Source organism: Vombatus ursinus, unplaced genomic scaffold (assembly GCF_900497805.2).
Source record: "Vombatus ursinus unplaced genomic scaffold, bare-nosed wombat genome assembly UNPS02010219.1, whole genome shotgun sequence".
Lineage (NCBI taxonomy): Eukaryota > Metazoa > Chordata > Mammalia > Diprotodontia > Vombatidae > Vombatus > Vombatus ursinus.
The window spans coordinates 4,994,186-5,009,518 of NW_020949997.1; positions in this window are offsets into that span (position 1 = coordinate 4,994,186).

Sequence of the window (15,333 nt, forward strand, 5' to 3'; positions counted from 1 at the left end):
TGCCTCTCATCTCTCAAAAGAAGTGGAGCTCATGTTTTAAATGGCCTTTCTAGGGAGGACAAGCATATATCTCTGTTCCTAATCATGTGTTCCTTGGCAAATCATGTACCTTTTCTGAACCTCATTTTTTATCTGTAAAATGGGTCTAACAATACTTGCAATACCAATGTTAAGGAGTTGTTGTATAGAAAGAGTTTTGCAAACCTCAGAGCATTTACAAATATGAGTAGCTATTTTTATTATTATTTCAACCGAGGGATTGCAGTTTTCAGTTAAATATGCAGACAAGCAGGCTGAGCAGTGAGGTTTCTAGACATGGTCAACTGATTTGTTAATAGTCATTAGACATCTTCCAGTTTTTACGATCAAAGGGATGGTGTGGTACAGTGAAATGAACATTGGACATAGAGTCAGGGGAACTGAGTCTGAATCCTGAGTGGGCAAGTCACAACCTTTCTGGGTCTTGGCTATCTCATCTGTTAACTAAGGGGGTTTGACAAGTTGGTCTCTTCCTGTGAGACAATGAGACCATCTAGTGCACAGCAACACTAGCCTCAGCATATGGGGACTTGCACATCTACAACTATAACCAGTATCCTGAGACCTTGAGTACAACAGCATAGAGCCTGCAGGTGTGAACATTGTAGTCTGCGGCTGGGCAGATGAGGAGAAGAGAATATTGTCACTAGCTAAAAAATCTGAGTGATGGGCCAAGGCTGACTAATTCAGAGAGATCTCAGTAGAATTCAGGAAACCTAAAGGCTGCACTAGCCAGATAGTGGAGACAGAGACGAATCTAATTTGGTTAGAAGCCTCTGGTGGAAGGAAGTGGCCACATCGATGTCTATTTTGTCAGAATAACAATAATAACAAGGCAACTTCCTGCTCAACTTTCACCTCTGGGCTTCACTCTTCCTGTCTCAGGTCAGCGGTGGATATAAGGTGCTTTCATCCCGTTTTCAGAGGAGCAAACTGAAGCATAGGCCTGCAATCTGCAGATGGGCAGCAGAAGATGGGAATTTGCTCCCATGGCTTGTCATGAAAGGCATTTTTCGGGAGCAAGGAGCAATGCGTATGCCCTGCTCTAGCAAACAGGCAGAAGAGAGTTTTTAGTCCAATCCATATGTGTACAGGAATTCCTTCTATCACGTCCTCAGTGAATTCTCATTCCATCTCTGCTTGAAGACCATCCCACTTTTGGGTAGCTCTAAATTGTAGGGAAGTTTTCTCTTAGGTCAAGCCTAAATTTGCAAATTTGCAACTTCTAACATCTGGAGCCAAGGAGACCATCTTCCCTGGGATAGCCCTTCAAAGACAACTAACATGTCTCCCAATAAGCCTTTTCTTCTCCAGGCTCAACATCCCCATTGCTTCAACTAATCTTCATCTGGCATAGACTTATGGTCCCTCACCATCCATTTGTCTCTCCTCTGTCTGTCTTTGCCTTTCATGGTATCCCTAGCATTTAATGCAGTGCCTGGCACATAATAAACATTTAATAGATGTTGACTGCTTTAACTGACCATACAGTCTCCAGCTTATCAATGTCATTCCTGAAAGGAGGCAACCCAGAATTGAACACTCCAGATGTGGCCCAACTGGGGTAGATGACAGTGGGACTATTACCTTCTTAGTCCTAGAAATTATACTCTAAAACCCTAGGAGGACCAGGAACATCAATTGCATCAAATGGAGAAATAATTTTAAAATAATTTTACTATAATTTGCTATAATTTCTCCTCTCCATACAAATGTACTTTAAATACAAACAATTATGAGCAGATATTATAATTTTACTTTGAAATAAAAAAATTCTCATCTTACTCTCTCTAGTATGGGCAAGGGCTCTGCACTAATTGAGGCAGCCTGGTCCTTTGAGGTATTTTTAAATTCTGGTCCTTCTTTGTGCAAAGTAAGATTTCATTCACTTTCTTGGCTGTCATTCCACACTGTTGAGTCAGGAACTATTGTTTTAACATGCCTCTCCAAGCAGCCTCTACTTGCACAATTGATTTTTAAGAAATCAGCTCTAAGGTATCATATTCATTCTTATTCAATTTAATCTTTATTAAATTAATCTACTTGTTTATTAAATTAGTCTTTATTTCTAAACTTTTTTGTACCCTGACTCTGTCCTCCACTGTTAGCTGTCCCTTCCCAATTTCATGTCATCTGCAAATTTAATAAATACGTATGCCCACAAGCCAGTGTACCTACCTATACCATCATCCTTACCTTCTCTGTGAATCCATCTCCCCCTCAACTTTAAAAACTAGCTAAAAACTTACCTATGCAGGAAGTTATCCCTGATTTTCCCCTCCCTCATCTCTTTTTTATTTTTTGTGTCCAGTTTTTTTTTTTAGGATTTGGTGACTGACAGCCCATTATTCTTCATTTTTCTATTTCCTTGTAGGTGTTCTTATGTCTGACTTCTCAAAATGTATGTGTGTGTGTATGTGTGTGTGTGTGTGTGTGTGTGTGAGAGAGAGAGAGAGAGAGAGAGAGAGAGGAACCCATTTCTCATCAGACTGATTTCTTTGACAATTCCTCCTTCCCACAGATTTCCCTCCAGTGCCTAAACATAGGGTGTTTGGTTGGCTGGGGTCCAAGCCACCCATTTCTCCCTCCCTCCACAATCCTTCCTGCTCTCTTCCACTAGGAGGCAGTGCTGGCTAAGCCATCCCCTGTAAACCAACACCTCTTGGTATTTAGACTTAGCATTCATTTACTCATTCATTCATTCGCTCATTCATTTCTTAGTTATTCATTTGCTCGTAAATTTGTCTATTCAATTAATTCACTGACTCATACATTAATTCATTCGTACATTCAAATATTCATCCTATTTAGTCTTTTATTCATTCAACAAGTTTTTATCTGTACTCTACACTTTCCTAGTACTTTTATTAGTACTCTACACTTGCCCTTCATTTGGATTCAGTCGAAGGGCCCCACTTGAGGACCTAGAGGGTCACATGTGGCCTCGAGGCCACAGGTTCCCCACCCCTGGCTGGTCTCTAGGGATTTAAAGATCACCATCTGAAATCTGACCCCAGCTTTGCCTTTCACTGCTTCCCTGTAGTCTAGTAGAAATGATAAAGTGACATTTATATACCCCTTTATGTTTCACAAAGTATTTTTAAACAATTCCCTCATTTGATATCCATAAAACTCTGTGAAATAAGTAGTGGAAAAGTACAGCTATCACCCCCACTGTACAGATGATGAAATAGGCCCAGAGAACCTAAATGACTTACTCACAAATCTATTACTCACAAATGACTTAATCACAAAGCTAGTTAATGATAAAACCAGAACTTGAACTCGGGTTTCCTAAGGACAGAGTTTTCTCTACCTCACCATACTGACAAGCATTATCTGAAAAATCTATGTTACTTATGGAAATGAAACTACTTGGTTTATGTAATCTAAGATTGGGCAGCTAGATGGTACAGTGTACAGATCTCTGGGCCTGGAGTCAGGAAGATCTGAGTTCAAATCTAGTGTGACCCTAGGCAAGTCACTTAACTCTGTATGCCTCAGTTCCCTTATCTGTAAAATGAGCTGGAGAAGGAAATGGCAAACCATCCAGTATCTCTGCCAAGAAAACCCCAAATAGGGTCATGACGAACGGGTATAACTTAGAAAAAAATACTATACAACAAGAAACCTAGGATTAGATAGGACAAGTCATTTCCCTCCCTGGGCCTAGGGTTAGATGCTCTCTGTATTTCTATAAATCTCTGATTATCTATCTGGTTAATATATATGTGACTATAGACCCCAAATAGGGAAAATGACCCACGTTTGGGGAAAAGTCCAGGAAACTTTAAGTGAAAACAGTAAAGTCAACGCTAAGAGAAAAGCCACGAGCAGAAGTGACTTCTCTAGGAGTCATTGTGTTGGCTACTCTAGCTGCTCATGTTTCCAGGTTTGGGGATGAGTGATCAAGAAATACTGAAAAAGAAAAGGTGGACAATAAGGTTTTGTGGGTGTTTCTCCAACAGCAAATGGGGGAGAGGATGGCCTGTTAACAAACTACCAGTGCCAGTGGCTTTGTAATGGAGACAACAGTGTGCTGGCAAATGTTTAGCAAACAACTCTCCCAAAAATAAATGTGTACGAGACACATTTTTAAGTTTAATATGCATGATTAACATTTTCTCCATCATTTTCTCAAGTCTAGAGAATCAACAAAATAATCAAAGCCTGATTTTTAGAGTTTCCGTTTCTGAGATGTAAATGCTCATACTGAAAATTTAACATCTTACCTCTGCTAATTCCAGCCTGCTCCTGAGTGGAGAGCTCTCTCCAAAGCAGAGGACAGGCATTTATCCAACTACGGCTATCTAGGTTGATCTCTACCTTTTTAGCTACAATCATCTGGAGATGAATAAGGAGGAAATAAGTGGTTGGCACCAGTTTAGTGGAAGGAAGGGATACATTTAAGATCAAAGCATCTGGAGCTGAAAGGAATCTTAGAGATCCCTTTCTCCAATCCTCTTATTTTTTGGACAATCCCTAGAGAAGGGAAGTGAAGTGTCCAGTATCATGTCCCACTTAGGACGCAGCATGGTATAGGGAAAAGAATGCTGAAGCTGGAGTAAGAGTATCTGGATTCAAATCTTGTTTCTGCTACTTTGTACCTGTGCGATGTTGGGCAAGACATTTATAAAAACAAACAAAAAAAAATTAAAAAAAAAAATCTTCCTGGGCCTCAGTTTCCTCATTTGTAAAATGAAAATGTTGGGCTAGTTGGCTTCAGAGGTCACTGTTGATCTGTGATCCTAGAGAGAGAATCTACCCAGGAACAGGGGAAAGAGAAGGTGAAAGGGAATTATAGGTCCATAGACCATAGAATGTTAGAGGTGTCCAGCCCAGAAGGGGTCTCATTGATAGATCAGCCAGTCCAACCTCTCATTTTGTAGGAGAGGATACTGAAACTCACAGAAGAGCAGATACTATAATCTTTCACAGTGTCACACAGAAAGTTCATGGCAAAGCCAGGGCTAGTACTCAGGTGTCCTGATTCCCAGTCCAGTGGTGTCTTCCCAGTCCATTCATTCAGAGTAAGAGCTGGAAGGGAGGGAAGCCCCATCATCCATAGAAAACATTACAAGGGGCAGCTAGGTGGCGCGGTGGGTAGATGAGTTCAAATTTGGCCTTAGACATATAAAACTTACTAGCTGTGTGACTCTGGGCAAGTCACTTAACCTCATTGACTAGCCAAAAGCAAACAAACAAATAAAAAAATTACAGCAAGATGGTCTCAGTGACCTGTCCAGCCATCTGAAAAAGCAGAAAGTAGATGGGAGAAACTGAATCTACTTGGCCCCAAAGCGAAGAATTAGGAGCAACATGTAGGCAGACAAAGAGACAGTTTTCAGTTTGATACAAATAAAAGCTTACTAACAGTTAGAGCTACCCAACAGCATGCATTGGGTTTCTTTAGGAAACGTAGGTTCCCTTTCATAGAAGGTCTTTTAAGCAATGATTTTTAAGCTATATTTTATTTTATTTCTCTTCAAGTGAAAATTTTTATATTTTTCCAATTACATGTAAAAATAATATTTAATATTCATTTCTCATAATTTATGAGTTCCATATTTTGTCTCAGCCTCCCCTCTCTCCCCTTGAGGAGACAAGCAATTTGATATAGATTATACATGCTCAGGCAAGCAAAACATATTTCTTTATTAGCCATGTTGCAAAGGAAAACACAGACAAAAAAAAAACCCAAGAAAAATAAAGTTTTTTTAAAAAGCGTGATTTGATCTGCATTCAGACTCCATCAGTTCTTTCTCTGGAGATGGATAGCATTTTTCATTTTTAAGTTCTTTGGAATTGTTTTGAATCGGGGTGGGGAACCTGTGTCTTCAAGGCCACATGCGGCCCTCTAGGTCCTCAAGTGGCCCTTTGACTGAATCCAGACTTCACAGAACAAATCCCCTTAATAAAAGGATCTGTTCTGTAAAGCTTGGACTCAGTCAAAAGGCCGCACCCAAGGACCTAGAAGGCCACATGCAGCCTTGAGGCCATAGGTTCCCCACCCCTGTGTCGAATCATTGTATTGCTAAAAATGACCAAGTCATTCACAGTTGATTGTCATTCAATATTGCCATTACTACGCATACTTCTGGTTCTGCAGTGTGATCCACGTTTTAGAGAAGCGCTTTGGACTGAGCATCATAACTAAAGTTGAAAAATCAGGGCTTTTTCACAGGATGCCAGAATTTAGAAGATTTTAAAGGCATTTGCATTCCTTCAGCAACTTAGAAACAACTGAGCTCCTAACACCTACCTCGAAAGAATAATCAAGGAAAGTAGGAAGCTTCCAGATGACACAGTTCCATTCCACATGGGCCATCCCATGTGAGCTCCTCATGTCTATGCAGTGGCTTCTCTGTGTATCCCAGCATCTCCCCTACCAACTGAATTTGTCTTACAAAATAGATTTGAGAACAGATTTAGTTCTGCTCCCTCAATGCACCAAAACTGTTAGTTGCAACTGATTGGACTAGGCGGTCTCTGAGGTCATTTGAACTCTTGTGGACAAGATCCTATCAGAATTCTATTTTGTGCGCTATGTACCTCTTTTATACCATTGTGGTCCCTATTTCAGTATTTCTCTCCCCACCCTTGGAAACAGGCATCTGAATAGCCCTACCATCCCTAGAGCGCTTCTCCACAGACAGTAGGGGTCACCTTATCCAAACCAAGTTTGGTGACTACTGGGGGACTGAATGATTCATATGAGTGAGTTATACAGTCATGTGAATTATACATATGCTCCTCCCCCACCTCTTGGGATGTATAGAAAATTCCTATTTCTCCCCTCCTTGTTGTGAGATAAGGAGAAAGCCCTTATTCACTCTGTGGAATTGATGGGATAGAACATGCTTTATAGGAAAAGTAAGAATATACCAAAATCAAATATTCCATGGCTCATCTTAACAGTTCTGGAAAGGCAAGATTGCCAATACAAGGAGAATGAGGGGAAAAAAATTGACCTTGCATATTAGGCAATTAGAGATGGAAACAAACAAACTTTAGATTGTTAAAGCCTGTTCCATGATAACCGAGGAAATATTAATGGATTTTATAGCTATACAAGTGAAAAGGGCAATGTTAATAGAGGTGGAGGCTAACAGGCTACAGGAAGGAGGTAAGATTTCTACCCTAGTGGTTTCTCTAGAGAATGTATTGAACCCTGTCAAAATTAGAGCTTTAAGGGAAGAAAACAGAAGTAGGGGTGATCATTAGTGGAAATTAGAGCAGGTAGAATGAAGGAAACATGCACTGATTGAGCACTTACTATGTCTCAGACTCTGTGCTAAGTGCTGGGGATATAAATACAAGTTTAAAAAAAAAGATAGTTCCTCCCCTCAAAGAGCTTTTGTCTTGTGGGAGAAGATTACACCAAAAGAGAGATGAAAAGCCATGGGAAGCAGGGAGGAAGAGGGGAAGAGAGGAATCAACATTCCCAGAGCAGCGAAATGGATTTTAATTCTAGAAAGTCAGGAATGGGGCTAGGAAAAAATGAAGGCAGGCTAGCCTGGCCTCTCCACAAAATAGAAGCTCCAAGAGGAATTCACCTCTTGGGAAACGGAATCAGCCTTACAGAGGATATTCCAGGATGAACAGGCTGCAGAAGTAGTTAGCTATTCCAAGAGAAGGTGGCCCCAGGTGCCAAGGGAAGTTCTAAGATGAGTCAGCATTAGAAAAGACATGGTCCTGAAGTCCAGAAAGGAATAAGGAAGCCTTAAGCTTACCCTTTTTCTAACTCTCAGGATACTGCTTCCCAGAGAGTGCCTTCATCTTTGGGAGAGTCAGCGTATAGGCTGGCTTTTAATATCAAGGAACTTGGACTGGCAGCAAGAGAAATGTTAAAAGCAAGCCAATGGCTCATTAGAACAATGGCTAATGATGGCATTGTCTAATGGAGGCAACTTTGAATATTTGTCAGTCGCAGAGTTTTGTTTTCTGGGAAAGCTTATAAATGATTTGCTCTTATAGAGTTAGTTGAATCAGTTGAAGGTCCAAATGAGGATTGCCTCTGTCCTTTCTTATGTGGATAAAATGAAGAATTCGGCATATTTGGCCCCATAAAGATGAATTGCTTCTATAGTCAGCTCCCCCGTGCAAGACAGGAAGAGAGGGGGTGATGTTTCTAAAAGAGATGGATTTAGTGAACTGGATACATATCCACATACACACAACACTCCACTCCTTATGACCTATCTACTTTGGGTATAATTGGATCCTACCTTTTGGGTGGAGCCCCACCTAAATGGTGTCAAACTTTTGTTATAGCTCTTTCCCATTAAATCATCATAGAGACCTAGGCCAATGAAATGGTGAAGTTTTATGGGAAATTGGAGGGGGAGGCACTCACAGCAGCCAGCTGGGTAAATGTGGCTATCTATCTAAATAGGTGTTCTGGGAATGATGGGAAGGAGGCATGATATCTGACACCATGTTACATGGGGGGAGGGTGATAATGCTTTTTCCAATAAGCAATATTAAGTATAGCTTTTGAAACATGGGGTAAACAAGAAGATGACTGGTGAGAGGGGAAGGAAGAGAGCGGGATTTTATCAGAACATCCAGGTCCAAGGCAATATTGTTCCTTCTGTTTGGCCAAAATGTGTGATGTCGCTGAAAGCTTCTATTCCACTGAGTCATTCCCTCACCCCACCTGGTCATTAGGAGCTACTCAAGTCTTTGTATTGCTACTAAGAGTTGAAATGATTCACCCTGTGGCACAGGCTGAGTTTCCCTCCAGGCTTGGGCTATCTTAACTGAAGGATATTGGGGTCCTTCTACTACATCTCCTTCATTCTATGCTAGAAGGTATGAGATAACTATGAAGAACTTGGAGTCAGATGTCAGAAAGGCTTGACTGAAATTGGAATTCTGACAGTTATTAGCTCTATGACAGCTAGCTAGAGAATCAGTTCAAGGCACAGTTAAGGGAACAAAGACATATACTCTATAAAAGGGCTTCTTAGCCAAGGGTCTACACACGACCAAGCAGTGTGTGGATAGATTTTAAAGGGTCCATGAACTTAGATGAAAAAAAAAAATTACATCTTTATTTGAATAAAATTGGTTTCATTTGTAATTCAATGTATTTTATTTTATGCATTTAAAAACATTTTGAGAAGGGATCCACAGGTTTTATCATACTGCCGCAGGAGTTCGTGATAGAAAAAAAGATTGCTCTAGACAGATGTAGACAGAGAGTAAATCAAGTAAATCAAGGAAGAAACAGCTCTAAGGAATGGGACTTCTGACAACAGAAAAGAGAAACAACTATGGACTCAAGAGAGAGTTAGCCCTGGGATCAAGAGTCAAGCTGCCAAGAGGAGCAGATCCTGAAAACCAAGCTAAGCAACCCACCCAACAAAGATATATTGCTCAGGGGGTATATTTAGAGATGATTTCCTAGGGAGAAAGGATTCCATTCCCTGAAGTACCAGAAAAATAAATAACCTTGCGTTTCCTAACATACATTTCCTATGTGTGTGCCTTAGTACTATTGTACTCTAAATCCGTGCCCCTCTTCCCACATATATTGTGTTGTATTTGTGGAGAATGTATCCAAGTTCATAAAGGGAACGTTATAGTCACTATTTTAACTATGCAATCTTAGCAAATGCCTCTGCTATGAGCTAATTAAGTCTACTAGAGGACTGTTGAGGGAAAGAATACTGGTAGGGACCCTAGAACCTGAGGCAGCAACTGGCCTCAAAGAACTAAATCCATGAATGTGAGTTCAAATTGAAGGAGGTGCCACAGAGGGGTGTTACAAATATATACACACATTTATCCATACTTATATTAATAACTGAGGCCTTCATTCCTCCTTCCCTTCCCTGACAACATTCATACGTAGAATCCCAGGGGCATATAGTTTCATCAGAAGGTCTCCATCCTTATCTGGGAGAATAATCTAAGGCTATCCTCCTTGCAATAGTCAATCGATTTAGACACTGAACTGTCTAGGAAGACTCATTTGTATATTAAATAACAATGTAATTTTAGTTGGTTCTCTGTCTATTTTGTTTATGCCCCTAAAATTAGCCCAGAAAGTTTTCCTCAATTTCATCAATTAAACTTTTGAAGATATTATGCACTTGTGTACAAACAATCCCAAAGCACCTGGGTTCATGAACATTTCTATTTAGCTAGGTAGCACAATGGATAGAGCCCTGGGCCTAGAGTCTAGAAGACTAAAATTCAAATCCTGCCTCAGACACTTACTAGCTTTATGAACATGTCTGCCTCAGTTTCTTCAACTGTAAGATGGAGGTAATAATGGCACCTACCTCCCAGGATCATTGTAAGGATCAAATGAGATATTTGTCAAGAACTTAGCACAGTGCCCAGCACATAATAGGTGCTTAATAAATGCTTGATCCCTTCCTTTCCCTTTAGCCAACTCTGAATAAACTAGAGGACATCATAATCCCATGATTCTCAACCACTTCAATTATAGTAGTTAAAATTAGGGTTAGTCCCAAAGCATAGACTTAACACCAGAGGCAACAGATGACAACTTGTTACCACCAATCACCACCTTCTGCCTTTGCCCCCCAAAAGGTCAGGGAGCATCCCTGGCATATATGAGAGATAAGACTTTCACTGTACAAAAAATGTCATCTTGGGAGTTATCCCCCACCACACCAGTCTAGGGGTATTGTCAACCCCCTGAGGGACCACAGTACCCCTGTCTCATTTCCTATCCTCTGGAGGCCTCTGTCCATCACAAAGAGTAGCCTTTAACAGATCTCATTTTGAATATGTCTTATACATGAGGTTTTTTTCTCCCTCCCCTGGTATCAAAATTGAATTACCATATAGTCATTCTTTTGGAGAGTTTGTTGTTGCCAAACGTGGGAATTGCAATGGGTGAGAGGACCTGATCAAGCCGCTTTCTCATTATAAAACTCGAGAAATCACATAGAGAGCCCTTATTCAGATTGCTGTGATGAGTGGCCCTAATTCACATGGTCAGACTACCAGTATGTGTCACAGCCATATCTCCCTGACTTCCTGAAACTTCCCTTTATGGCTAGGCCTTCTCACCCTGAATATCCCTCTGCCATGCTGGTTCTCTTCTCCCATTGGTGAGTACCTTCCAGGGTCTTCATGTTGGATATGGGTCCAGGCCAGCCATGTTTTATTTCCCTCCCAGCTGTGCTGCTGACTCTCTGGACTTGGAGCCCATGCCCTTGATTTTCTCTTTCTCCTCAACCGTACTTTTTTCAGCTCTTCCACAATTAGAATATAAACCTATTGAGTACAGAGACTGTCCTTTCGCTTGTTTTTTATCTTGAGGGCTTAGCATAGTACCTAGCATATAGTAATCTCCTAAATATTTGTTGCCTTGCTTTGCCTCCAAGGCCAATCCTCTGCTCATTACAGCACTCTGACTCTCTATGTAAATATTACGTGCTATGATCACTTTTTCTGGACTTTCCCTTTTGACTTAATTCAGTCACCAACATTGCAGGCTGTTCACCTGTGTAATTGGGAAATTCTGGGCCAAGACTGACTAGCTGGAAGCTGTACAATAGACAAAAAAGAATGACTAGGGACCCAGGAGTCCCTGGAAAGGAAACAAAAGGAAATGAAGCATGTGTGTTATGGTGGGGAAAGTCCGTATTAGGAGCCAGCGGTCTTGGACACTAGTCTGAGCTCTCATCCTGATTGTGGGACTTATTTTCTGGATTTATTTCCTTATCTTTGAAAGGAGGATATTTGGCCCTGAGATCCCTTTTGGTTATTAAAAATTCTATGATTTTGGTGGCATAATCGAAATCCCAGGGCACCTGATTATGATTCGTGTGACCATAGGCAAGTTAATTCAACTTTCTAGGCCTCACTTTCCTTATCTATAAAAGGGGGGGGGGGGGTTGGAATCTCCAAATTCCCTTCCAACTAACTGTAGAGCAGGTTTCTCATAATCAAGAGAAAAGACTTGGGCTGGTTTCAGGTGAATGAACAGAGTCATTCAGGGACTCGACAGAATGGGCCTAGCCAGGAACCAGAGACCAGACAGATCTGTTCCCAAGAGGGAGATAATCTAGGAAAGTCCCAGGCACTAGGAGGAGGCCAGCCAAATGTGTGGGGTGCCAGGGGAAGTATTATAGACAACAAACAATAGGGAAAGAACCAGGTAGCAGGAGGGCATCGGTGTCCTGCAATGGACCTCGGGGAAGTCTGGCAACAGGGACTAGTTAGAGTTCTTAGCAGGAGCTAAGCAGTCAGTCAGTCAGTCAACAAGCATCTATTATAAGTACCACTTACTGTGCTAAACTTTGGAGATACCATGAAAGGCAAAAACATGGTCCCTGCCCTCAAGGAGCTCACATTCTAAAGGGGAGGCAACATGCAATGACTTTGTACATACAAGATATAGGTAGAGTAGAAGGAAGGTATTCTCAGAGGGAAGTCCTGAGCATTAATGGGGACAGGAGGAAGTCTCTTGTAGAAGGCATATTTGAACTGAGTCTTGAAGGAAGCCAGAGAAGCCAGGTAGTACAACTGAGGAGGGAGAGTATTCCAGGCATGAGGCACAGCCAATGAAAAGGTATGGAGTCGGGAGATAAAAGTGTCAGGTGCGCCAAGAAAAACAAGAATGTCAATCCCTGGGTCTTAGTGTATGGAGGAAAATGTCATTAGACTGGAAAGGTAGAAAGGGCAAGGTTGTGAGGGGCTTTAAAAGTCCAGGACAAAACTTTACATTTGATCCCAGAGGTAATCAGGAGCCCACCTTCAGTAAGAGGCCTTTCTTTGGTTATCCCCCACCCCACAGTCCAGAAGGTCACCACTGAAGGTCGTTTTTTTGTTCCTTAGGGCATCAATGCAACACAAGCTATAAGCCCCTCTCTGGAATTCCAATATGTACCAGTACCCTTCTTATATTTCAAATCGCAGAGGATAGGAGGCTGCAATTCCTTTACCTAAAACTAGGTCAAGGACTTAGGCTCTATCATGGAGCCACGTGACTTCAGAACATTATCTCTCACTTTATGCCATGAAGGAGTCACCAAGATTCCCCAAGAGTCCTGAAGATGAGTTGGAGAGATTGGCAGAAGCTGACTCAGCCTTTTGGAAGCTACCTCCAGTTCTGGTTACTCAAAAAGGGCTCCTCCTAAACACATAGTTAACAGACCAGAACCGGTTACAGAATGTCCACACTTGTTCCACAGTCTCCCCAAGGCAGCTCCATTCCATGTTATCACAACTCTCCTGGAAGCACCCTCTTCAACCTCTCCACAAGGGGAAGTTGCACCAGTCAAACAAGGTGATTCATTCTGTGCATGTGCCACACTCCTATGACATTTGTGTCCACAACTCTTAGCAGTGCCTTGAATGTGGTAAGTGCTTAATAAATGCTTTCTGGTTCCCTCCTTCTTTCTCTCCCTCTCTCTCTCCCCAGCGCCTCTCTTCCTCTCTCTCCCACACACTCTCTTTCACAAACACTCATATAAACATATACGTATACATTCCTTCACCAAGCCTCGAGTGAGAAATAAGACTCCTTGGAATCCTTGTTTTCCTTCACCTGGTCTCAGTTTCTGAGTTCTACCTCTGGTAATCCCTGCTGACCAAAGGAAAGAATTTCAGGTGGAGGCCTATTTGAGTGGTATGCTAGTAAATGTATAACAACCAGCTCTCTGAAGAAAAAAGTATACATGACACACTTTTAAGCATAATCTGCAATAACATTTTCTCTACCACTTTCTTAAGCCCAGACAATCAACAATACAATAAACCAAATATTGATTTGTAGAGTTTTCCAATTTGCAAAGTATCAATGCTCACACTGAATATTTAACAATCAGCTCTCATGAGCTTGTTCAAGCTGGCTCGACCATGCCCTTGCCTGTTTGTAAACTGAAGTGGAAACCTTTAGAGAGGTATGGTTTGGACTCATGTCCTAATAACAAGTTTTGGAGACAATGGACAGCAGAGAGACCCTAGGGTGCTTGTTCACAGCTCTCTGTCTTTCTCTCTATCCCTCCTTTGAATTGTAGTGTGTTATAGCGGAAAGAATTAGACTGGGATTCTCATCTGTCTCTGCTCCTAATTAGCTGTGTGATCCTGAGCAAATCACTTTTTTTCTTGGTTTTTTTTTCTTCTTTAAAAACTGAGGGTAGAGGAGACAGCTAGGTCACAGTGGATAGAGCACTGGCCCTGAAGTCAGGAGGACCTGAGTTCAAATCCAGCCTCAGACCAAACACTTGACATGTACTAGCTGTGTGACCCTGGGCAAGTCACTTAACCCCAATTGCCAAAAAAAACTTAAAAAAAAAAAGAACATATTCATCCTACCCTGTCTTGCTTCTTAAAAAGAAGGAGATGGTCTGTAATTGGAATATCTTTCCTCCCCCTATAATTCTTGAAGGGGCCAGTGGGGCTGAGTTTCTCCATCCTGGGATCTCATGTAAATGTTTCCCAGGGGGTGTGCTGCTAAATGCTTAACTACTTGTTCTCTGGGGGGGGGGGGAAGTACCCACAATACACTTTTAAGTTTAATTTAAATTATTATATTTCTCTATCACTTTCTTAAGTCTAGACAGTGAATAAAATCATAAACCAAACCCCGATTTGTAGCATTTGCAGATTTCTGAGGTATAAATGCTCCTATTAAAAAAAATAAACAATCATCTCTTGAGAGACAGTTTGAACTGGCTCCAGCATGACCCTGCTGTTTTCCTTTCTCTGAGCTAGCCTTCTGGATTATGAAACAAAATAGGGGAATTTCCCTGGAATGGGAGGACTTAAGGACAAAGATTCAAGAGGAATGTCCTGTGGAGTTTCCCATTAAGAAGATACCAAGTTAGATATCCCATGGTTGTTGACATGGTGAATGAACTCTGGTTTGATGGTAGAACAGGGTATAGAGCCAAGCAGAAGAACCAGCCTGTTTCCAGGGTCAGGTCTGATTCTTCCAGTGTTGGATCTGTGGATCATAAATGCAGGCCAGTTCTCCAGGTGTCCCTCATCAGGGGCCTAACATTTACTAGGCTTATGATTGCAGACTGAAGACAGAACGGTTTTAAGTGAGAACTTCAAGAGTTGGTATGTTTCTATCAGAGAAGCACCCGATTGGGTAAAGATGATTCTAAAACCTTCACTAGCTCCTCATTGCCTATAGGATAATAATAAATTACTCATATTTATATCACGTAGCCACTTTGAGGGAAGAAGCAAGGCATGTGTTGTTTTAACTAATTAAAATGCTATAGATTACATTTTAGTAGATAATGAGGAAAAAAACCTTATTATCAATGTAGAAATTATCCCCAAGTATTAGAT